Raw genomic sequence first — 23,840 nt, 5'->3', positions numbered from 1 at the left:
CATCTCTGACGAGCAGGATCCCACTTGGCCCATGATCACTGTTTGTTCCTTTGATTTCACTTTGCTGCAACTTCGAGTGTTTGCATGCTCCAGCTAAACTGGTCTCCACTGTGGAAGTCATGGCATCTTCCATAATATCCAGGCGAGGATATTGCAGTGCAGACAACCCAGGCAAGAAAAGTCTTTGAAGAGCACTGCTTTCCCTTTGTTTTCCTCAGGGAACCACAACTATTTTGGCTTACAGAGATGAGATGCTGAGGGACAATTTTTACAAACTTCAAAGTTTCATGAGTTGTTAGCTTGTTGTCTCTGTTGATTTCCAACATCTGCAGCGTGAATGGCGATTGATCTTGCAAGTAAGGAAATTGAACCTACACAGTTCACCAGTTGGTCAATATCCATAACTGCTGATCAACTCTGTATAAAAATGGGGTTTCTCTGTCCAGAATTCAGAACAGCGTGGTGACAATGGGGGCTGTTCTCCTTGTGCACAAAGAAATATCATGTGAGTTTGAGAAACAGCAATGAGTTTTCAGAGTCCAGTTAATCGTCGACGACACCATCTCTGTTTTAGGTAACAGAGTCCTACCTACAACAGCTCAGCTCACGCCCATGAAATAATTCTCAACGTCAGGCTAGGCTTCCCATCATCAGGCTAGGATTCCCATTACCTCGAAATCCAACCCACATTGACAAAGACAAGAGGCCAATACACTGTACATTCCCCAGGGATTCTAGGAAATCATCAAATGCCCATTTGCAACATACATAAAAGAGATTCTGCAGATGCTGGAAATCTGGAGCAACACACAGAAAATGCTGGAGGAACTCAGCAGGCCAGGCAACATCTACAGAGATTAATAAACAGTCAAGGTTTTGGGCCGAGACCTTCATCGCAACTGTTTATTCAGGATGCTGAGTTCCTCCAGTGTTCCGTGTGTGTGTTCAAAATGAAACAGATGTGATGAAAATCCGTCATCTAATTTTCACAAAGAGTACAGTCCACATTTCAGGCTGAGACCCTTCGGCAGGAGTTTTACGGTCTCATCCTGAAACGTCGACTGTACTCTTTTCCATAGATGCTGTCTGGCCTGCTGAGTTCCTCCAGCATTTTGTGTGTGTTGCTCAGATTTCCAGCATCTGCAGATTTTCTCTTGTTTGGCATCTAATTTTCAACTAACTTCAAGGACTCTTCATCTCATGTTCTCGATATTTATTTATACATTATTATTTCTTTCTTTTTGTATTTGCGCAGTTTGTTGTCTTTAGTATACTGGTAGAACACCCAAGTTGGTGCGGTCTTTCATTGATTCTGTTATGGTTACTATTCTATTATAGATTTATTGAGTATGCCTGCAAGAAAATGAATCTTGGGGTTTTATATGTTGACACATACGTACTTCGATAATGAACTTACCCTGAAATAGCCTGTGGTCTTGGTAGCGAAGCCACTGACTTAGATTATTATCCAACAGGCCTGTACAACAGGCGGAGGATTCTCATCCCACCACAGCGACTGAGGAATTTAAACTCAAGTCACTAAGTGAATGACAATTGATAAAAAGGTGTACAAGATAGAGAGGACAGCCTGCAGCTTTTCCACAGGGCAGCAATGGTTAAAACCAGAGGACACCTTTTTAAAGTAATGGGGGGAAATTTTAGAGGAGGGATGTCACAGGTAGAATTCGAACCACAAAGAGTAGTGGGCATCTAGAATTCACTGCTCGATGCAGACACAGATGCTGATACGTTCATCATCATCGTTATGTTCTGTGTTGTATGATATCATCATGTGCTGTGTCGTTTGACATCACCATTGTGTGCCGTGTCATATGATGTGGGTGATCATGATTGTTCCTGGCAACTTTTTCTACACAAGTGGTTTACCATTGCCTTCTGGGCAGTGTCTTTACAAGACGGGTAACCCCAGCCATTATCAATACTCGTCAGAGATTGTCTGCCTGGCGTCAGTGGTCACATCACCAGGACTCGTGATCTGTACCAGCTGCTCATACGACCATCCACCACCTGCTCCCACGGCTTCACGTGACCCTGATCGGTGGAGGGGAGGGCAGGTGCTACACCTTGCCCCAGGGTGACCTGCAGGCTAGTGGAGGGAAGGAGCACCTTACACCTCCTTTGGTAGAGACGTATCTCCACCCCGCCACATTTAAGAGACAGATAGGCATATGGATGACAGAAAAATGGAGAGTCATGGCTGTGCAGGAAAGTAGGGTTAGACTGATTGTGGAGCAGGTTACACTATCCACACAGCACGGTGGGCCTTAGGGCACGCTCTGTGTTGTACTGTCTGTATAAATGTGCAGCATCTGGTTGGTTCAGATGGCTCCTGCACATACTCGGAGCATGGTACATGGACCTGAGAAAGATACAGGGCTATGCGGTAGGGAAATTCTAGGCAGCTTCTACAGCAGGTTACATAGTCGGCACAACATTGTGGGCCAAAGGGCCTGAAATGTGCTGTAGATTTCTATGTTCTACATCTGGGCAGGGCAGAGCGCCTAATATAGGGGTCTAACAACATGCAGACAATCCCTACATGTTCGCCCTCACCCCCCGCAACCCCTCCCAGCCAGAGGTGGCTCAGATGGTCGGGACATATCAGGCAACTGGGCCCTGGTCAAATCCCAGAAAACCTGCTTTATAGGCAGTTGGCAGAGGGTGCACGCCCAGCTGGTCGCCCACAGGTCCGCTTCAAGGACGTCTGAGGCTGGGCATCATCGTTGATGCGAACGACTGGGAAAACATAGCAGACGACCGGGCTGCCGGGAGTCTGGCAGTTCAGAAAGGCGTGCGAAGAGCAGAAAGTACCCACATCAACGAGATGGCTGCCAAGAGAGCTCGACGGAAGGAGAGGGGCCGCTCCAACCAGATGTCTGTCTTCCTTCACCTGCAGTCAGTGTGCAAGAGATTGTCAGTCCAGAGCGGGACTCCTCAGCCACTCTAGGAAGTGAGCTGACTTTTACCGTGTGCTATCCACCACCTTTCGAGACAGAAGGATGCCAGCAACAATAACAGGGCAGTAAAAGCTGGTACTGCAGATGGCAACCATGAAGTCATCCATAAAACCAGCGGGGATCTCCTTTTGAGAAGAAAATCTTTCCTCTTTTCCTGGTCTTGGCTCCATGGCTGCTGACTTACCGACCAGCACCATACAGGGACAGACACAGGGAAAGACAGTAGTGGCAGCATCATCCGCAATCCATCAAAGAGCTGTGTATGGCGGCTCAGCATTGACAAGTGTGCTTGGACATGTGGTGTACAGATGCATGGTGGGCAGAGGACATGCTTCAAAGATAACATCAAAATTAGCCTGAAGGAATTCAGCACAACATCTAAAATCTGGGAATAGATACTTACTTACTGCCTGTTACCCCGCTGGCATTCAGGGCAGCAATGACGGTCCTCCATCTCTGGCGGTGTTCATAGCTTCCTTCATCGTGTCAGTCGCTTCCTCTCAGTTTTCATGACTGTCGGTCACACAAGTCCTGGTGGACACTCAGGAATACCGTCACACTCAGATGTAGAAGGATACGTCATTGCTGTTTCTGTAACAATTTGTTTGACCAGTCAGGGCTGTCAGCCCTGAGCTGGAGCAGCAGTGGACCGCTCTTAGTCTGCCCTCTACCCTTTGACCTGTTTGGCAAGGGTGACTCTGCCAAGAACCAACGCACAAGGCCCTGACTCCAGCCAATGTAGCTCTCCGGGTCACTGAGGCACGCGAGCCTCCAAGCCACAACAAGACCGTGTTCCTCCTGCAGCACTCAGTACATGCACCCAAGGAAATCTGTTCAAGAGAGAGCTGCACTCCTGCTGAACGGCCACCACTCTGCCGCAGAGAACAAGCGGCAGCTGTGACAGGTGAGACGGAACAACCAAAAGACCCACAGCTCTCACTCGCTCTTGCCCACACTCCACCAGAATGTGTGGATCCTGAATCGGTCTCCAGAGACACCTGGGCAGCCACCAACAGACAACCCACACTCAACTCCAGTAATCACGCTCGTGCCCACGCACTGTGAGAGCATGTGCGAGGAGTCGTGATGGTATCCATTTGCAGGTCACAGACTGAGAGTCACACAGTGCAGAAAAAGGCCCTTCGTGTCCATACAGATCACCAAGAACCTCACTTTCTCCCATTCGGTCTTCCACGCCTCAGCAATTCGACGTTCGTCCAAATATCAACCAGTCAGTGTATTTCAGATTGCAACCAGCCTCTGGGTGAAAGGAGGTCTTCCTCTAATCCCCTCAAAGCCCCTTTCTCCTGCACTCTATGTTTTTCTGTTCTCTCTGATATAGGTTTCTGTGTTCTCTGCCTATAATTTTCCATGCCTTTTTTCAGGTCCAAGTTCAAGTTTAAATTAAGTTTCATTCTACAGTGCCTGTCGAACTTTTATTAACTTCACTGCTCATTACATCTGTGAGGTCGCTTCTCAGAACTGACTGTGAGGCATGGAGACCTGCACCTCGCCCGGGAAAACTTCCCAGTGCTTGTGGAATTTTCTATCTGTGATGCCAATGGCAGTACTCAATGAAAATTTTAGATCTCGGAGGTATTTGGATTTTGGAATTTCGGATGGGGTAGTCAGTTGGGATAATGGGAAAAAGCACAGCCGTCTGAGTTTGCAATAAACTGCCAACTCTTCATCTGGACTTCAGCACAAACTTACCCTCTGTTACTCAGCTGTTGACTGGCAATCAGCCCAAAGAGAGGTCAGAGGTTTTCAGAAACCAGGCACACCAAGTACTCCAAATCGCTTTCACTGAATCCAGAACATCCACCCTTCCAGACTGAACCCTTTACAATGTGGTTTTGCTCCAGGGCTGCAGGCTGAAACATGCAGAATATATGGACAACCACTAGATCATAGAACATTATCACACAGTACAGGCCCTTTGACCCACGATGTTATGCCGACGTACAACCTACTCCAAGATCTAAGGTCAATCTAACCCTTCCCATCTACATAGCAATCCACTGTCATTCTTATTGACTGATTGATTGATTGATTGATTGATATACAGTGTGGTTGGTGAGGTGGAGACACACCTCCACCAAAGGAGGCGTGAGGTGCTCCTTCCCTCCGCTAGCCTGCGGGTCACCCTTGAGCAAGGTGTAGCACCTGCTTAGCCCCCTCCCCCCACACCCCGCCGATCAGGGTCTCGGGTGGATGGTCTTATGAGCAGCCAGTGTTAATAATGGCTGGGGTCACCCCTCTTGTAAAGACACTGACCAGAAAGCGGCAATGGTAAACCACTTCTGTAGAAAAATTTGCCAAGAACAACCATGGTCATGAGACTGCAACCACCCAAATACTAATCACTGGTCCTATGGTTTCACGTGACCCTAATTGGGAGGTTAAGCCCAAGGGTGACCTGCAGGTTAGCAGAGGGAAGGAGAGCCTTCCACCTCCTTTGGTAGAGACGTATCGCCATGTCGTCACTCACAAGGACGATGAGATGACAGAGTGTAATTGGCCCTTCGAGTGACACCGGCCAGTAAGCCCCTAGCCTAAATCACATGAGCAATTCCTGTGGGAGAAAGCCCATGCTCTGCCATAGGTGGATGCATCAGCAAGAGAGATGAGGTTGAGTACAGGTCTACGGTAGGAAACTTTGTCACATGGTGTGAGCAGAATTACCTGCAGCTTAATGTGAAAAAGACTAAGGAGCTGCTGGTAGACCTGAGGAGAGCTAAGGTACTGGTGACCCCTGTTTCCATCCAGGGGGTCAGTGTGGACATGGTGGAGGATTACAAATACCTGGGGATACGAATTGACAATAAACTGGACTGGTCAAAGAACACTGAGGCTGTCTAGAAGAAGGGTCAGAGCCGTCTCTATTTCCTGAGGAGACTGAGGTCCTTCAACATCCGCCGGACGATGCTGAGGATGTTCTACGAGTCTGTGGTGGCCAGTGCTATCATGTTTGCTGTTGTGTGCTGGGGCAGCAGGCTGAGGGTAGCAGACACCAACAGAATCAACAAACTCATTCGTAAGGCTAGTGATGTTGTAGGGATGGAACTGGACTCTCTGACGGTGGTGTCTGAAAAGAGGATGCTGTCCAAGTTGCATGCCATCTTGGTCAATGTCTCCCATCCACTACATAATGTACTGGTTGGGCACAGGAGTACATTCAGCCAGAGACTCATTCCTCCGAGATGCAGCACAGAGCGTCATAGGAAGTCATTCCTGCCTGTGGCCATCAAACTTTACAACTCCTCCCTTGGAGGGTCAGACACCCTGAGCTGATAGGCTGGTCCTGGACTTATTTCATAATTTACTGGGATAATTTACATATTAATATTCAACTATTTATGGTTCTATTACTATTTATGGTGCAACTGTAACGAAAACCAATTTCCTCCAGGATCAATAAAGTATGACTATGACTATGACTTCATGGGGAGGACGTACAGACAGGATGCTGGAATTGAACTCTGAACTCGGGCACCCCAAGCTGTAATAGCTTCGCTCTCAGCCCGATGCTGCTGTGGCACCCACGTTGAATCGCTCACGTGCCTGTCTACAAGTTTATTAAGTGCAGGTTCCAGTATTTTTCTGTATTTTCACAGTTCTTCTTTTGTTTGTCAGTCTACGTGTATAGTTTTTCATTGATTCTATTGTATTTCTTTGTTCTACTGTGAATGACTGTGGGACAGTAAATCCCAAGGTGACACAGATCTGAGACCTCCATCGGTCAGGGTCGACCCTGGATGTGTCCTAGCTGTCTAGATATGCAAGCCAGGGCAGCAAAATATGGAGAGCAAGCTGTTGTCTGTGTAGCGACCTCCCCCTCTCCCCACAGTCGATGAACCCGAAGGTACGGCATAGATCAATACAGTTTGGCTTGGCACCAGCAGCATCGTAGGAGTTGCCCGTCAGCATTGAACTCAACGTAGGACTGCCTTAGGGACATCACCTCAGGGTTTACTCCCGAAGCTTTCCCCATGAGAGGGTACAGCTGCAAGGCAGCAGGGTTTGAGATCAGAGTTTCCTTCTTCTAAGTGAGCTTCCAACCAAAGCTTGAGAACCCCAGCTGCCCGAAGCGACTGGTTTTAAGGCACCAGTAACCTGCCTTTGCGCCTTCTCCTGTCAGCAGAAACAGTTCTGCCAGGATCAGAAGCTAAGACAAAGGTGAAGGCTCGGAGCTGGACTTGGTTGTCAGAGTCTATTTGAGACGCATGCCACTGGGAGCACTTAATAGGTAGTGGGAGGTTATCCTCATTCGCACCCTGGCGATCACAACCTTAATTATGTACTTGGATAATAAATCTACTTTGAATGTTGAATGTCCCCTTACAATCAGCCCCTAAGACAGTTTTTCCAATGTACAACCAAATTAAATAAGAAGCACTTGGAATGATTAGAAAAGTGGTTTTTCATTGGTAAATGTGCAATAGGGAGTTTCCCTCTTTGTTGCAAACACTGCCCCCTCTTCCAAATGGAAGAATGTAACGTTGCAGCATTCTTTGGTTTGTGGGTTTCCGAGAAACCATCCCACCCCGAAGGAATTCAGCAGCACACCAACTCTAGCTGAAGGCAGAAGCCCATCTCTTTGAACCAGGTACTCTCGCCTGTCAGATTATAACTAAGTTTCTCGCAGAGTTGGCTCAGTTGAGCAAACCGAGTGGGTAGCTTTGCCGTGCAGCCACTGACTCAGTAAGGGCAGGTCACAGCATGGTTCCTTGACAATGGCATGTTTTGTCATTCCGAGAAGCTCAGTCCTCGGGACGATTCAGCTGGGAAGCATGCCAAAAGCAAGTACTTTGTGATAATAGAACATACAGTACTGTCCAAAAGTCCTGGACACACTATGTCAGACATCCCACCCTACAAAAACTGATTTCAGAGAGGTAGCACCATCAATTTGTGGGAGACTTCCGGGAGAGGTGGGATGTCTGTAATAGAGTAGCTCCTTAGCAGCCAGCCAGCTAGTTTAAATAACGTTAGCTATGCTAATGAACGAATGACACCTGATAAGCTCACCTCAACACGTCTTTTACAGTCTTAACCCACCATGGGCAATAGAAAAGTCACTGTTGCAAACAGTGCAGCGAGCAACACTGTCATTATTTTTTATCTCTATTAGGCAGGGGTACACTTTAGTGTAGTCTGGGGTGACGTATGTTTTATATTTTCTTTTTTTGGAACATTCTGCCATGGCGCGCTCTCTCTCGCGGTTGCTCTCGCGCTCATGTACCTTCGCTTGCTTGCTCTTGCACTCTCTCTCTCTCGCGCTCTCTCTCTCGCGCTCTCTCTCTCGCTCGCTCTCGTGCGCTCGCTCTCTCTCTCGCTCGCTCTCGCGCGCTCTCTCTCTCTCGCTCTCTCTCGCACGCTCTCTCTCTCTCGCTCTCGCGCTCTCTCTCTCTCGCTCGCTCTCGCGCGCTCTCTCTCGCTCGCTCTCGCGCGCTCTCTCTCGCTCGCTCTCGCGCTCTCTCTCTCTGTCTCTCGCTCTCGCGCTCTCTCTCTGTCTGTCTCGCTCTCGCGCGCTCTCTCTCTGTCTCTCTCGCTCTCGCGCTCTCTCTCTCTCCCTCTCTCTCTCTCTCGCGCTTTCTCTTTTGCTTTCTCTCTCGCACTCTCTCAAAAAAATTGATTTCCGTGACATTTGCGGGCATCAGGGAACCACTATTAATATGCGGGAGACTCCTGAAATTTCCGGGAGAGGTGGGATGTCTGCTATGTGCCTAAAACTTTTCAAAGATTTCAAAGGTACATATAATGTCAGAGAAATATATACAATATACATCCTGAAATGCTTTCTCTTGGCAAACATCTACAAAAACAGAGGAGTGCCCCCAAAGAATGAATGACAGTTAAGCGTTAGAACCTAAAGCTCCCTGGACTCCCCCCCCCAACACGTAAGTGGCAGCAAAGCAAGGATACTCCCTCCCCAATCCCACCAGCAAAAAAAAGCATCGGTGCCCCACACCAAGCACTCAAGTGTGCAGCAAAGCATCAGTAGACACAGACCCTAATTCTACTTGTTCACCCGGTAATTCGACATACCACAGGCTCTCTCTCTCTCTCTCTCTCCCTAATAAGGGAAAAAGAGATGTCTCCATTTACACAGCATTGTAGTAATTTTGTGTATTGCACTGTACAGCTGCCACAGAAAAAACAAATTTCATGATGTGTGAGTGATGATAAATCTGATTCTAATCTGGGTCTCTATTGTGGACTGAGAGTGGGAAGGGGACAGGGAGAGGGGAGGGGAATCATGGTTGGATCTACAATTGGATCCTCGACTTCCTTACCGGAAGACCACAGTCTGTGTAGATTGGTGATAACATATCCTCCTCGCTGACGATCAACACTGGCGCACCTCAGGGGTGTGTGCTTATCCCACTGCTCTACTCTCCGTATACACGTGACTGTATGGCAAGGCAGAGCTCAAATACCACCTACAAATTTGCTGATGATACAACCATTGTTGGTAGAATCTCAGGTGGTGACGAGAGGGCATACAGGAGTGAGATATGTCACCTAGTGGAATGGTGCTGCAGCAACAACCTGGCACTCAACATCAGTAAGACAAATGAGCTGATGTGGACTTCAGGAAGGGTAAGATGAAGGAACACATACCAATCCTCATATAGGGATCAGAAGTGGAGCGAGTGAGCAGCTTCAAGTTCCTGGGTGTCAAGATATCTGAGGATCTAACCTGGTCCCAACATATCAATGTAGTCATAAAGAAGGCAAGACAGCGGCTATACTTTATTAGGAGTTTGAAGAGATTTGGCATGTCAACAAATACACTCAAAAACTTCTACAGTTGTACTGTGGACAGCATTCTGACAGGCTTCATCACTGTCTGGTATTGAGGGGCTACAGCACAGGACCGAAAGAAGCTGCAGAAGGTTGTAACTCTAGTCAACTCCATCTTGGGCTCTAGCCTACAAAGTACCCAGGACATTTTTAGGGAGCAGTGTCTCAGAAAGGCAGCGTCTATTATTAAGGACCTCCAGCACCCAGGGCATGCCCTTTTCTCACTGTTACCATCAGGGAGGAGGTACAGAAGCCTGAAGGCACACACTTAGCGATTCAGGAACAGCTTCTTCCCCTCTGCCATCCAATTCCTAAATGAACTTTGAAGCTTTGGACACTACCTCACTTTTTTTAATATACAGTATTTCGGTTTTTGCACATTTTTTTATTCAATATATGTAATTGATTTACTTGTTTATTATGTTTAATTTTATTTATTTTTCTTTCTCTCTCTGCTGGATTATGTACTGCATTGAACTGCTGCTGCTAAGTTAACAAATTTCACGTAACATGCTGGTGATAATAAACCTGATTCTGATTCAGAAAAGGGGAAGGGAGAGGGGAGGGAGCGGGAAGCACTAGAGAAACATTCTGTAATGATCAATAAACCACTTGTTTGGAATCAAATTACCTTGCCCGGTGTCTCAGGGCTGGATGTGTCTGCATCTGCCCCAACCCCAGCCCCTGGCACTTCTCTGCCCCCTGTCCCTCACCCCTCCCACGGTGCTCCATCCTCACCATTCCCAACATCCTTTGCTCCCGCCAGATTTACAAACTCGCTCTCCTGCTCCACATTGACAAATGCGGTACTGTGTAATCATTTTACGCACCCTCGCTATGTACTGTACGTGCCTAAAACATTTTTTGTGTGGCACTGTAAAATAAGATTAGCTTCATTTCTCACGTGCACATCAAAACACACCGTAAACTGCGTTAAATCCAATCAGTGAGGATTGTGTGCTGGAGGCCTGCTTGTGGCGACAACATAGCACCAACCACAAATGTACATCTTTGGAATGTGGGTGGAAACCCGGAGGAAACCTGCACGGCCACTGGGAGAACACAGGGTCCTTACAGGCATTGGCAGGAAACGAGCCCGAACCCCCAGCGTCTTAAAGCGTGTGCTAACCCGCACTGATGGTGCACAATCTGCTGAGTTCTTCCAGCACATTGCTCCCAGTCTTTTGCTCGTGTGCCTGTTCCCAACAGTCAGGAGAAACTCCACAACAGATTCCACCAGCTAATTCACTCTGTTTCAGGGTTCAGTCACCCTGTACGACATTCTCACCTATTGACAAAAAGAAGACAAGTCCCAAAATAAATACTTTGGCAAAAACCGCAATAGATTTTTTTTCTGACCTTTGGACACACTGTGTTTTATTAGAGGAGGAAGGGGTGGGACAGGGGAGTGTGCACAGAAACATGTACCACCACCCCCCCGCCCCCATGCAGCCAGCACAATCAATAGCTGCACTGGAGATAAGGCCAAAAAGAAAGGTCAGGTATGGAAAGATTATCAAACACAGTTAGCTTAATACATATAACAAAAACAATCTTATCACTGTTAATAACTGCACAGATACAGCAAGCACGTATAATGTGGTTAGGCAGATTATGGGAGTCATGTACAAAATGCTGGAGGAACAGCAAGTCAGACAGCATCTATGAAGGGGAAGAAACAGTTGAGACCCTCCTCCTTCCCTTTCTCCCAAGGCCCACTCTCCTCTCCTATCAGATACTTTCATCTTCAGCCTCCTTCCCTTTCTCCCAAGGCCCACTCTCCTCTCCTTTCAGATAACTTCATCTTCAGCCCTTTACCTGTTCCACCCATCACCTCCCAGCTTCCCATTTCATCACCCCTCCCCCACACACCTACTTCACCCCCTCTCCTGGTCTCACAACTTGATTTAGTTTTTTGCAGAAGTGAGAATGATTAACGAAGAAAGATCGATGTTTGTTGTCAACATATCTTGGGAGAAGTATGACTTAGATTTAGAGATACAGCATGGTAACACGCCTTCCAGCCCTATGAGACCACACCACCCAACCATCTATGATTGTTCTGGGCAAATTTTTCGACAGAGGCAGTTGGTCATTGCCTTCTTCTGGACAGTGTCTTTACAAGACGGGTGACCCCAACCATGATTAATACTCTTCGGAGATTGTCTGCCTGGCGTCAGTGGTCACATAACCAGGACTTACGATATTTATCAGTCGCTCATAAAACCATCTTCAACTGACCCTGATCAGGAGACAAAGTAGGTGCTACACCTTGCCGAACTGTGACCTGCAGGCTAGTGGAGGGAAGGCGCACCTTTGGTAGAGACGTATCTCCGCCCTGCCTGTTTAGGCTCTTGTTAAATTGGGTCAGCAAGATGATGGGTGCAGCTTCCGGAACTCAACCGTGGTCAGACACTGGTGGAATCAAAGATACGTGGTAGAGAAATGGATCGAGGTCTTCAGGAGGCTCTTAAGCTCATGAGTGTGCAGGAGATGGACTCTGTGTAGGCAGAAGGGATTAGTCGGGAATTTGATGACAGATTTACTTCGCTATTCATTGTGGGCTGAACAGCCGGTTACTTTGCTGTGTGCAGCCACTTGATAAGTATTCGCTCGGGAAAGAGGGAGCAGCCTCTGATTAGCACTTCACTGGAACACCCACGCAGGCTGAACCTGCTTCGTAAACCTTTGCTCTACCACTAGTCACCAGTGCCTCACTGACAGGTGTCACCTGTGACTCAGAGGTAGCACTCTGCTGTCCGTGAGCGGGATTTGGGATCAAATCTTGCCCCAGAGCTTTCAGAACAGGAATATGTTCAAGCACCCGGTGCTCTGAAGGAGCTGCATTTCTTCTCTTCCAAAGCAAGACAAGGTCTGTGGAATTTGTCGACACAAACGGCCGTGGAGACCAAGCCTTTGGGTATATTTAAGGCAGAGTTTGACAGGTTCTTCATTGGTCAGGGCATGGAGGGATACGGGAAGACAGGAGATTGGGGGCTGAGAGGGAAATGGATCAGCATGATGAAATGGTGGAGCAGACTCAAGCAGCCAACTGTCTCATGTCTCAGGGCTGGGTGTGTCGGTACCCGCCCCTGGGACTCCTTCTCTGCACCCTGTCCCAGACCCCTCCACCTTCCCCATTCCCAGCATCCTTTGTTCCCGCCAGATTTACAAACTCGCTCTCCGCTCCATGTTGACAAATACGGTACTGTGCTAAAGTCTTAGGCACCCTAGCTGTATATAGGTGCCAAAGACTTTTGTACACACAATGTACGTATTTAAAATATCTTTTTTATTTATATTTATTGTGTTTTTATTATTGTATTTTTTATCATATATTGTATTTTTTGTGCTACATCAGACTCGGAGTAACAAGTATTTCCTTCTCCTTAACACTTGTGGACTGCAAACGAAACAATCTTGAATCTCAGTGTCACTGACAAAAATCCCTTTGTCCCTCCACACTGCTAACAAACCTGCTACGTACTAGGCCTTCAAGTTCAATCTTCACACTTTTCCAGGTTAAACTCCATCTGCCTCTCCACGCCCAGTTTGTGTCCAGTCGATGTTCCTTAGCACCCCCGAGTAACCTTCTATACTGTGCACAACTCCACCACCATTCATGTCCACTGCAAACTTACTAACCCACTTCATTTCCCCAAGTCACAAAGAATAGGGGTCACAGAGCAGGAACACCACCCATTGCCCACCTCCAGGTCAGTGGCAATGGTTGTTAGCTATGTGTCAAAGGGTTACAATTACACACACCAGGGCCACTGGAGTCAGAGGGGAGGGCTGCTGGCAGCAGGGGAACATACAAGATCTTCTTTGAGCGAATGCTCAACGTGCAGAAAATTATAACCAAGGTAATCGGAACCATCATGGCTTAATGAAAGGAAATTCATGTTTGACAGATTCATGGAGGATGCAGTGACCAAGTTGAACGAAAGGACACCAAATGATATGGTGCATCGAAATTTCCAAGCAGCTTTCAATAAGGTGCCATATAAAGTCTATCGTGGGTAAAGCTCTCCCCAACATTAAGCACATCTGCATAAAAAACAGTCGCAGGAAAGCAGCATCCATCATCAGGGACCCCCACCAACCAGGCCATTCTCTCCTCTCGCTGTCATCTTCAGGAAGGAGGTACAGGAGCCTCAGGTCCCATACCACCAGGTTCAGGAACAGTTATTACCCTCAACCATCAGCCTCTTAATTCAGAGGGGATAACTTCACTTCACTCACCCCATCATTGAAACGTTCCCACAACCTATGAGTGTTATCGCTAGTTATGGCTTAGGTATTTACGATAGTCATAGAAAAGTACAGCATAGAAACGGGCCCTTCAGCCCATCTAGTCTATGCTGAACTATTTAAACATGACAGTCCTATCATATTATTCTAATGTAATAATATTTCTTTTGCTTTCTTTTTGTATTTGTAGGGTTTGGTGTCTTTTACTCACGGGTTGCCCACCCTGTTGGGTGCGGTCTTTCATTGATTCGATTATGGTTATTGGATTGATTGAGGATGCGCACAACAACAGAGGTCCAGAATACAAGAGCAGGGATGTGATGCTGAGGCTTTATAAGGCACTGGTGAGGCATCACCTTGAGTATTGTGAACAGATTTGGGCTCTTCATCTTACAAGAGATGTGCTGGCACTGGAGAGGGTCCAGAGGAGGTTCACAAGGATGATTCCAGGAATGAAAGGGTTGTCATACGAGGAACATTTGATGATTCCGGGTCTGTACTCACTGGAATTTAGAAGAACGAGGGAGAGTCTCATTGAAACCTTTAGAATGTTGAAAGGCCTAGACAAAGTAGATGTGGAAAGGATGTTTCCCATATGGAAGAGTCTAGGACAAGCGGGCACAGCCTCAGGATAGAGGGGTGTCCTTTAAGAACAGAGATGCGGTGAAATTTCATTAGCCAGAGGGTGGTGAATTTGTGGAATTTGTTGCCATGTGCAGCTGTGGAAGCCAGGTCATTGGGTGTAATTTAAGGCAGAGATTGATCGCTTCTTGATTGGACACGGCATCAAAGGTTACTAGGAGAAGTCCGGGAAGTAAGGTTGAGGAGGTGAAAAAAAAGGATCAGCCATGATTGAATGGCAGAGCAGACTCGATGGGCCAAATGGCCTAATTCTGCTCCGATGTCTTATGGTCTGAGAAAATGAATTTCAGGCTTGTATATGGTGACCTACGTGCTCCTTGACAATAAATTTACTTTCAAATTTCTTCCAACCATATCTCCCTGAGAGAACAATAACACATGACCACAATCTAATCAACAATGTCTGTTCACCTGCCTTGCTTTAAAAATAGATGCAATCCAACCTTGCATTCCTCCCCCGTGCCTTATCAACCCAGTACAATGTGCCTCCAGAGTGTTGTTTTCTTTCTATATTTGGCTATCATTTGTTGCCAGCTCCACTCCTCCTCCTTCACCTATTACCCCATTCTATTCCCGTTAATCTATTTTACTTCCTCCCCACAGCACTACAAACACCCCACCCCACCCACAGGAATGTTGTGAAATCTGCACCACCAGCTATAACCTACCCCATCCAGTTCCCCTGTCCATTTATTTTACTTCCTTACCACCCCCCCACATCACCCTCAGAGAGGGTGTTGAACCTGCACCACTTCATCCATAACCTATCATTGTCCAACAGGTTACGTCTCGTACAGATTGCTCACAAAACTACTCCTTTTACTTCTTCTTTCAAAGATGATACTACTATGAAAATATGGGCATTTGGAACCTGCAATCTACATTTTGATGGCGTGCTTTGGGGCCAATTGAGTGAACTGACACTTTGCTGTCTCCGAGGGAGTTTGGTGAGGTTTGGAGCGCAGAGTGCGGAGCGGACTGGAGGCCTGGAAACTTGGAGACAGGGTGAGAGCCCGTGATCGACTCCATTGCTTCTCTCTGATTGAGGTGTCGAGGGTGAGAGCTCCGATCAACTCCATTGCTTCTCTCTGATTGAGGTGTCGAGGGTGAGAGCTCCGATCAACTCCATTGCTTCTCTCTGATTGAGGTGTCGAGGGTGAGAGCTCCGATCGACTCCATTGCTTCTCTCTGATTGAGGTGTCCAGGGTGAGAGCCCATGATCGACTCCATTGCTTCTCTCTGATTGAGGTGTCGAGGGTGAGAGCCCATGATCGACTCCATTGCTTCTCTCTGATTGAGGTGTCGAGGGTGAGAGCTCCGATCGACTCCATTGCTTCTCTCTGATTGAGGTGTCCAGGGTGAGAGCCCATGATCGACTCCATTGCTTCTCTCTGATTGAGGTGTCGAGGGTGAGAGCTCCGATCAACTCCATTGCTTCTCTCTGATTGAGGTGTCGAGGGTGAGAGCTCCGATCGACTCCATGGCTTCTCTCTGATTGAGGTGTCGAGGGTGAGAGCTCCGATCCACTCCATGGCTTCTCTCTGACTGAGGTGTCGAGGGTGAAAGCCCATGATCGACTCCATTCCTTCTCTCTGATTGAGGTGTCGAGGGTGAGAGCCCATAATCGACGACATTGCTTCTCTCTGATTGAGGTGTCGAGGGTGAGAGCCCCGATCGACTCCATTGCTTCTCTCTGATTGAGGTGTCGAGGGTGAGAGCTCCAATCGACTCCATTGCTTCTCTCTGATTGAGGTGTCCAGGGTGAGAGCCCATGATCGACTCCATTGCTTCTCTCTGATTGAGATGTCAAGAGTGAGAGCCCATGATCAACTCCATTGCTTCTCTCTAACTGAGGTGTCGAGGGTGAGAGCTCCGATCGACTCCATTGCTTCTCCCTGACTGAGGTGTCGAGGGTGAGAGCTCCGATCGATTCCATCGCTTCTCTCTGATTGAGATGTCGAAGGTGAAAGCCCATGATCGACTCCATTGCTTCTCTCTGATTGAGGTGTCGAGGGTGAGAGCTCCGATCGACTCCATTGCTTCTCTCTGATTGAGGTGTCGAGGGTGAGAGCTCCGATCGACTCCATTGCTTCTCTCTGATTGAGGTGTCGAGGGTGAGAGCTCCGATCGACTCCACTGCTTCTCCCTGACTGAGGTGTCGAGGGTGAGAGCTCCGATCGATTCCATCGCTTCTCTCTGATTGAGGTGTCGAGGGTGAGAGCTCCGATCGACTCCATTGCTTCTCCCTGACTGAGGTGTCGAGGGTGAGAGCTCCGATCGATTCCATCGCTTCTCTCTGATTGAGATGTCGAAGGTGAAAGCCCATGATCAACTCCATTGCTTCTCTCTGATTGAGGTGTCGAGGGTGAGAGCTCCAATCGACTCCATTGCTTCTCTCTGACTGAGATGTCGAAGGTGAGAGCTCCGATCGATTCCATCGCTTCTCTCTGATTGAGGTGTCGAGGGTGAGAGCTCCGATCCATTCCATTGCTTCTCTCTGACTGAGATGTCGAAGGTGAGAGCTCCGATCGATTCCATCGCTTCTCTCTGACTGAGATGTCGAGGGTGAGAGCTCCGATCGACTCCATCGCTTCTCTCTGATTGAGATGTCGAGGGTGCGAGCCCGTGATCGACTCCATCGCTTCTCTCTGATTGAGGTGTCGAGGGTGTGAGCCCATGATCGACTCCATCGCTTCTCTCTGATTGAGATGTCGAGGGTGTGAGCTCCGATCGACTGCATTGCTTCTCTCTGATTGAGATGTCGAGGGTGCGAGCTCCGATCGACTCCATGGCTTCTCTCTGATTGAGGTGTCGAGGGTGAGAGCTCCGATCGATTCCATCGCTTCTCTCTGATTGAGGTGTCGAGGGTGTGAGCCCATGATCGACTCCATTGCTTCCCTCTGATTGAGGTGTCGAGGGTGAAAGCCCATGATCGACTCCATTGCTTCTCTCTGATCGAGGTCTCGAGGGTGAAAGCCCATGATCGACTCTATTGCTTCCCTCTGATTGAGGTGTCGAGGGTGAAAGCCCATGATCGACTCCATTGCTTCCCTTCCATTGAGACGTCGAGCAAAACTGAAGTCGACTAGAATGAGAGCAGACTATGGCCAGCTGTTCGGTGCCGTCTAGTTGCGTTTGAGCAGTCAGCCTCTGCCTCTCGCAAGCTGCTGGCAGAGGAAAGTGCAGGAGTCCTGAGATCCGCGTTGCCAGGATTGTTCTGCAAGCTGTGGACTCATTTTGGGGGGGCTCTTGACCTTCATGTCGCATGTATTCCTGGATTCTGGTTACTCTTTTTTTATGCCTTTTTGAGCGGCTTGATTGGGGCAATCGATGCAGTCGGGTGCACTTTGGCAAAGAATGGCCCTGCGACCTGGACAGAATACTGCTGGTTGAATGTTTGATATTCGGTGTGCTGTCCTGGGTAATGGGGGTCTTTGATGATGGACACCACCTTTCTGAGGCAGTGCTCCTTGAAGATGTCTTGGATACTATAGAGGCTGTTGCTTCTTTCGATCTGGTGCAGTAGCCCCCCACCCCTCATACCAGACAGTGATGTGGCCTGTCTAAACACTCTCCATGGTCCACCTGTAAAGTTTTCGAGTGTTTCAGGTGAATCTCAAACTCCGAAAGAAGTATCATCCCTGTCTTGCCTTCTTTATGGTTGCATCGGTATGTTGGGACTGGGATAGATCCTCAGAGATACTGATACCCAGGAAGTTGAAGCTGCTCACTCTCTCCACTTCTGATCCCTCTATGAGGATTGGTTCGTGTTCCCTCATCTTACCCTTCCTGAAGTCCACAATCAGTTCTTCGGTCTTATTGACGTTGAGTGCCAGGTTGTTGCTGTGACATCACTCAACTAGCTGGTATGTCTTGCTCCTGTAAGCCCTCTGATCTCCATCTGAGATTCTGCCAACCGTGGTTGTATTGTCAGCAAATTTATAGATGGCATTTGAGCTACGCCCAGCCACATAGTTACGGGTGTAGAGAGAGGAGAGCAGTGGGCTAAGCACACATCCTGAGGTTTGGAGAGCTATGGTAAAGTTGCAGTTCAATGGGACGAGGCAGTTTAAATGGTTCAGTACGGACTAGATGGGCTGAAGGGCCTGTTTCTGTGCTATGTTGTTCTATAACTCTACACCGTTGTATTTGATTTTCACAATGTGCAGACACAACGGGTGGCCAGTACTAGAGCGGTCAGCACAGTACTCCACAGATAAGCTTGCCACTGCCTGTAGGGAGAGCAGTGACTTCCCTCCGGGTGCTCTGGTTCCCTCACACAGCCCAAACACGTAGCGGCTGGAGGTGAATTGGCCATTATAAATTGCCCCGTGGTTAGGGTCAGACTAAATCAAGGGTTGGTAAGGGCCATAAGGGCTTATTCTGCACTGCATCTCGATAAAGAAAATAAGAGAGAGATTAAGAGGCTTTTAGGTAAGTGTGTGTGTGAATATGCAGGGAATGAAACGTGCACAGGAGAGATTTAGTTCACTGCAGCACTGTGTTTGTCATAGACATCTTGGGGCGAAGGTCAACTCAATGTAATCCAGGTGTTCATGTTATCTGCAGTTGCCTTTCCATTCTCGACTAAATAGCTGCTCCGTATCCTCACTGATTTAACTCCAGCACCAGATGGCAGTTTACTGCACAGATTATCCTCTGGCTCTCAATGATTGTAGCCTGTGCCAGCTTGTTGTGTCTTGTGGACTGCACCATCAGACCAAGCATTATGCCTCTGTCAGCCAAAGATGCCCCTGAAACATGAGCACCTTCTTGCCCAAACAGCCAGCCCCTTACTCTTTCCAGATCTACCGACGCTTGGCGTTCACGCTAGAATAGTACTTTGTCATTGCTCAGGACAACGAGATTGCAGCACATCTCCACATTCTGCGCAAAACAGATACTTACAATGCATGCGCTACGGCTTAATTAAAAAGAATTCCTATACCCACATGCAACAAGAGACTATGATAGTCCATAACGCTCAAAGGCCATTGGCAAGCTGGGGTCTAGTATTATTCGGCTACATAACAGTCCTTAGGAAGAAGCTGCTTTCAGTCTTACTGTCTTGGCTAAGATGTCTCTGTATCTCCTACCGGATGGCAGGAGATTGAACAGACAGTATCCGGGATGGGATGGGATGGGTCTTTAATGATGTTACGATCGCACCATAGGCATCAAGAGACGTAGATTGTCTCCAGGTCCAGTGGTGTGCTGAGCCGTCCTAATCAGCCGCTGGAATGCTTTGTGATCTGTCCTGCTGCAGACCGAGTCCCACACTGACTTTCCATAGTTTCGAAAAAACTTGGCCAGCAATTTTTGGGGCAGATTAGCTCCCCTTTAGCACCTCAGGTTGTTTAGTCACTGGTCTGCCTTCCCAACTATCGAGGTTGTGTTTACAGACCAAGAGAGCTCCCAGTGATGTACATCCCCAAAAACTTGAAACTGGAGACGCTTTCCACCAGCTCACCATCGATAAATCGCAGGGTTTGTTTGGAACCTACGGCCTCCCTGAAGTTAATTATCATTTATTTTGTTTTTCGTCATGCTGACAGAAGAGTTGTGATGCCTGCAACTCCTTTCTATTTGCAGATTTGCTATTGTTTGTGATTAGGCCAATCACAGTTGTGTCGTCTGCCAGGTTTGTTTTACTCTTACTGAAACATCTCACTTTATCTCCTTTGAATGCTTCCCACAGGGCAGATGCAGGCGTGTCTGCACATGGATGCCCCCAATCTACCTTTGCCAGGTCCTGTCGTACTTTAACTAAACCCCCTCTCATGCCCCATGTCCTTTCCTTTCTCCCATAGTCACTATCCTCTCCGATCAGATTCCTTCTTTACCTCTTCGACCCGTTACCTCACAGGTTCATACTCAATCCCCCCCTTCCCCACCCACCCAGCTTCCACCTCACCAGACTTCACCTATCACCTGCCAGTTTGTACTCCCTCCTCTCCCCCAACCTCCTTATTCTGGCATCTTCCCCTACCTTTCCAGTCCTGATGAAGGGTCTCAGCTTTATTACCCTCTATAGACCTGCTGAAGTCCCCCAGCATGTTGTGTGGGTTGCTCTGGACTTCCAGCATCTGCAAGAATCTCCTGTTTATAATTAGTTTTTTTAAACTAGCCTTGCCTACCACCTCCCCAGTTTAAGAATTTCATTCCAGGTTCAGCCCTAACATTTTCCATAACCACTTTTAAATATACCAAGTTATGGTCACCATCAGTAAAACGCTCCGCAATGACAGTCCCTCCACACGACCAGCTGACAAGGTCCAGTAATGCTCCTCCCCTCATTGCTCTATCCACAAACTGGTCAACAAAAGATCTCCGAAATGCACCTCAGAAACCTGAGTCGTTAATCTTTGGCCATCGTTTTCAGAGAATTGAAAACCCAAAAATAACCTTAACTTTGTTACATTTCTCAACTACTTCCGCTATCTCCTGTTCTAAGAGGGCATTTTGTTCCTAATCTATACCTAGAAAGCTCTTTTTAGGAGCCTTCCAGGAAATCCTACCGTAATACTGGGATAATGCAATCCTTCCCTGACAAGGCATAAGCATCGCTCTCTGTCTCATCAGAAAATTCTCTGTCCTGGGAAACTGAGCAGTCAGCCAGTCACATCCGACTTTAAATCACATCTTAGTGTTGCCAACAATATCATAGCAATAGAGACACAGAGCAATACAGCAGAGAAGGAGGCCCTTCGGCCCCTCTAGTCTGTGTTGAACTATTATTCTACCTGGTCCCACCAACCTGCACCCGGACCATAGCTCTCCATACCCCTCCCATCCATGTACCTATCGAAACTTGTGTGCAGCTTTGGGGCTCTTTATTTTAGAAAGGATATACTGACATCGGAGAGGGTTCAGAGAAGATTCATGAGAAGGATTCCAGGAACGAAAAGGTTACTGTATGAGGAACGCCTGGTAGCTCTTGGGCTGTATACCCTGGAGTTCAGTGGAATGAGGAGGGGGAATCTCATAGAAACATTCCTAATGTTAAAAGGCCTGAACAGATTAGATATGGCAAAGTTATTTTCCGCGGTAGGGAAGTCTAGGATAAGAGAGCATGACTTCAGGATTGAAGGATGTCCATTTAGAACAGAGATGCAGAGAAATTACTATAGTCAGAGGGTGGAAAATCTGTGGAGTTTGTTGCCACGAGTGGCTGTGGAGGCTAAGTCATTGGGTGCATTTAAGACAGAGATAGATAGGTTCTTGATTAGCCAGGGCATCAAAGGGTATGGGGTGAAAGCAGGGGAGTGGGGATGACTGGAAGAATTGGATCAGCCCATGAATGGAATGGTGGAGCAGACTTGATGGGCCGAATGGCCTACTTCTGCTCCTGTATCTCATGGTTTTAATTTCTCTTAAACATTAAAATCGAGTTTGCATTTACCACTTGTGCTGGAAGCTTGTTCCACACTCTCATCCTCCTCTGAGTGAAGAAGCTTCCCCTCACGTTCCCCTTAAACATTTCACCTTTCACCCTTAATTAAATGTCAGCGATGTTCATTACAGCTTTGCATTCATCTTCCTTACCAGTTAGCCTGTTTGCATTAAAATGGATGCGATGTGGTTTTGCATTCCCCTCATGTGCAACTACAAGCCTGCTCTGCCCACATGCCTCCAAGAGGACCACCACCTTTTCGTAGGGTTTGGAGGCTTGCGTGTCTCAATGACCCACAGAGCTACGTTGGCTGGAGTCAGGACTTTATGCTTTGGCTCTTGGTCAGGTTGAGTCAAACAGGTCACAGGGTAGAGGCCAGACTAGGAACCCCCCCCAGGTTCGGGGGTTCAGCTCAGGGATAACGACCCCGACTGGTCAAACAACACTCTTACGGAACCGGCAATGAAGATTCCTTCTGCATCTGAGGGTGATGGTATTCACAAGTCTCCACCCAGGGCTTGCATGACAGTAGTGAAAGCTGAGAGGAAATTACTGACATAATGAAGGAAGCCCTGAACACTGCCAGTGATGGAGGAATCTCATTGCTGGCCTAAACGCCAGCGGTGTAACAGGTAGTAAGCAAGTCTGCCTCCGAAATTTACCAGCTTTGCCAGTGGAAGGAAACCCACACGGTCACCAGGAGAACGTACAAACTCCTTACAGACAGCAATGGGATTGACCCTGCGTATCGAGAGCTGGAGTCATGTTATGCTGACTGCTACACCAGCTTTTCACATCTACGTCACTGTTCCTCCTCAGCTGAACATCGAAGCTAACCCCACCAACTCAATTTATACATTCCCCAGCAAACCTCATCCCCCATAAAGATGTTGGTCTAGAATCACCTGTACAGGTTCCACCTTCCCCCGGAATGATCCCAATGATCCAGGAAATTAACGTCCATCCTTCAGTCATGCATTCATCTCACCTCTCCTCCTGTTCCTGTACTCACAGGGTTATGGCATTGGAACTAATCCAGAAGTTACAACCTTCGAGGTGCTACTGCCTAAACAGTATCCCATACCTTCTCCTGCCTTTCGTGCTACAAGTCCATCACCAGCAGGACTACATGTAATCTCTGAAGCTCCTCTCCTGTACCCATCCAGATTCTCAACAAAACTCATTCAGGTGTAACACCCTAACTGTCCCTACTCAATCTGTATTTGTAAACGTGGAGCAAAGAATGAGTTTGTAAATCTGGCGGAAGCAAATGATATTGGGAATGACAAGAGTGGGGTGCTGTGGGAGGGGTGTGGGACAGGGGGCAGAGAAGGCATGCCAGGGGTGGGGATGGTGCACCATTTGCACTGGCAGCTCGTTCCACACTCTCACAGCCCTCTGAGTGAAGAAGGTTCCCCGCATGTTTCCTGTCAACTTTTCAACTTTCACCCTTAAACCAGGACCTCTGATTGTAGTCCCACCCAACCTCAGTGGAAAAAGCCTGCTTGTATTTACCCCATCTATACCCCACATAATTTCGTACATCTTCATCAAATCTTCTCTCAATCTTCTACATTCTAAGGAATGAAGTCCTAGTCTCTTCAATCTTTCCTTATATCTCAGGTCCTCCAGTCCCAGCAACACCCCTGTAAATTTTCTCTGTAGTCTTTCAATCTTATTCACATCTTTCCTGTAGGTAGGTGACCAAAACTGCACACAACACTCCAACGCTCTGTCCACCAGAGAAAGCAAGATCTCCCAGT

The 23,840-nt window shown here is 47.8% G+C and overlaps 1 protein-coding gene across 5 annotated transcripts in view; it reads right to left on the bottom strand.

Annotated features, from left to right (window-relative positions):
* The window catches only part of LOC134339794 (pyruvate carboxylase, mitochondrial-like), a 978,567-nt gene that overhangs the window by 905,402 nt on the left and 49,325 nt on the right, over positions 1 to 23,840 (bottom strand). The window contains exon 1 of one of the 5 annotated variants that reach the window (XM_063036570.1): positions 10,918 to 11,076. The exons of 2 other annotated variants lie outside the window; for them this stretch is intronic. The gene's annotated coding sequence lies outside the window, so the exon portion shown is untranslated. Of the gene's footprint in view, positions 1 to 4,691; positions 4,772 to 10,917; positions 11,077 to 23,840 lie in introns of those variants that run through there. 2 more of the 5 variants (XM_063036572.1, XM_063036575.1) reach the window with 2 other exon arrangements.

Source organism: Mobula hypostoma, chromosome 30 (assembly GCF_963921235.1).
Source record: "Mobula hypostoma chromosome 30, sMobHyp1.1, whole genome shotgun sequence".
Lineage (NCBI taxonomy): Eukaryota > Metazoa > Chordata > Chondrichthyes > Myliobatiformes > Myliobatidae > Mobula > Mobula hypostoma.
This window is presented reverse-complemented; position numbering and strand designations above follow the sequence as displayed.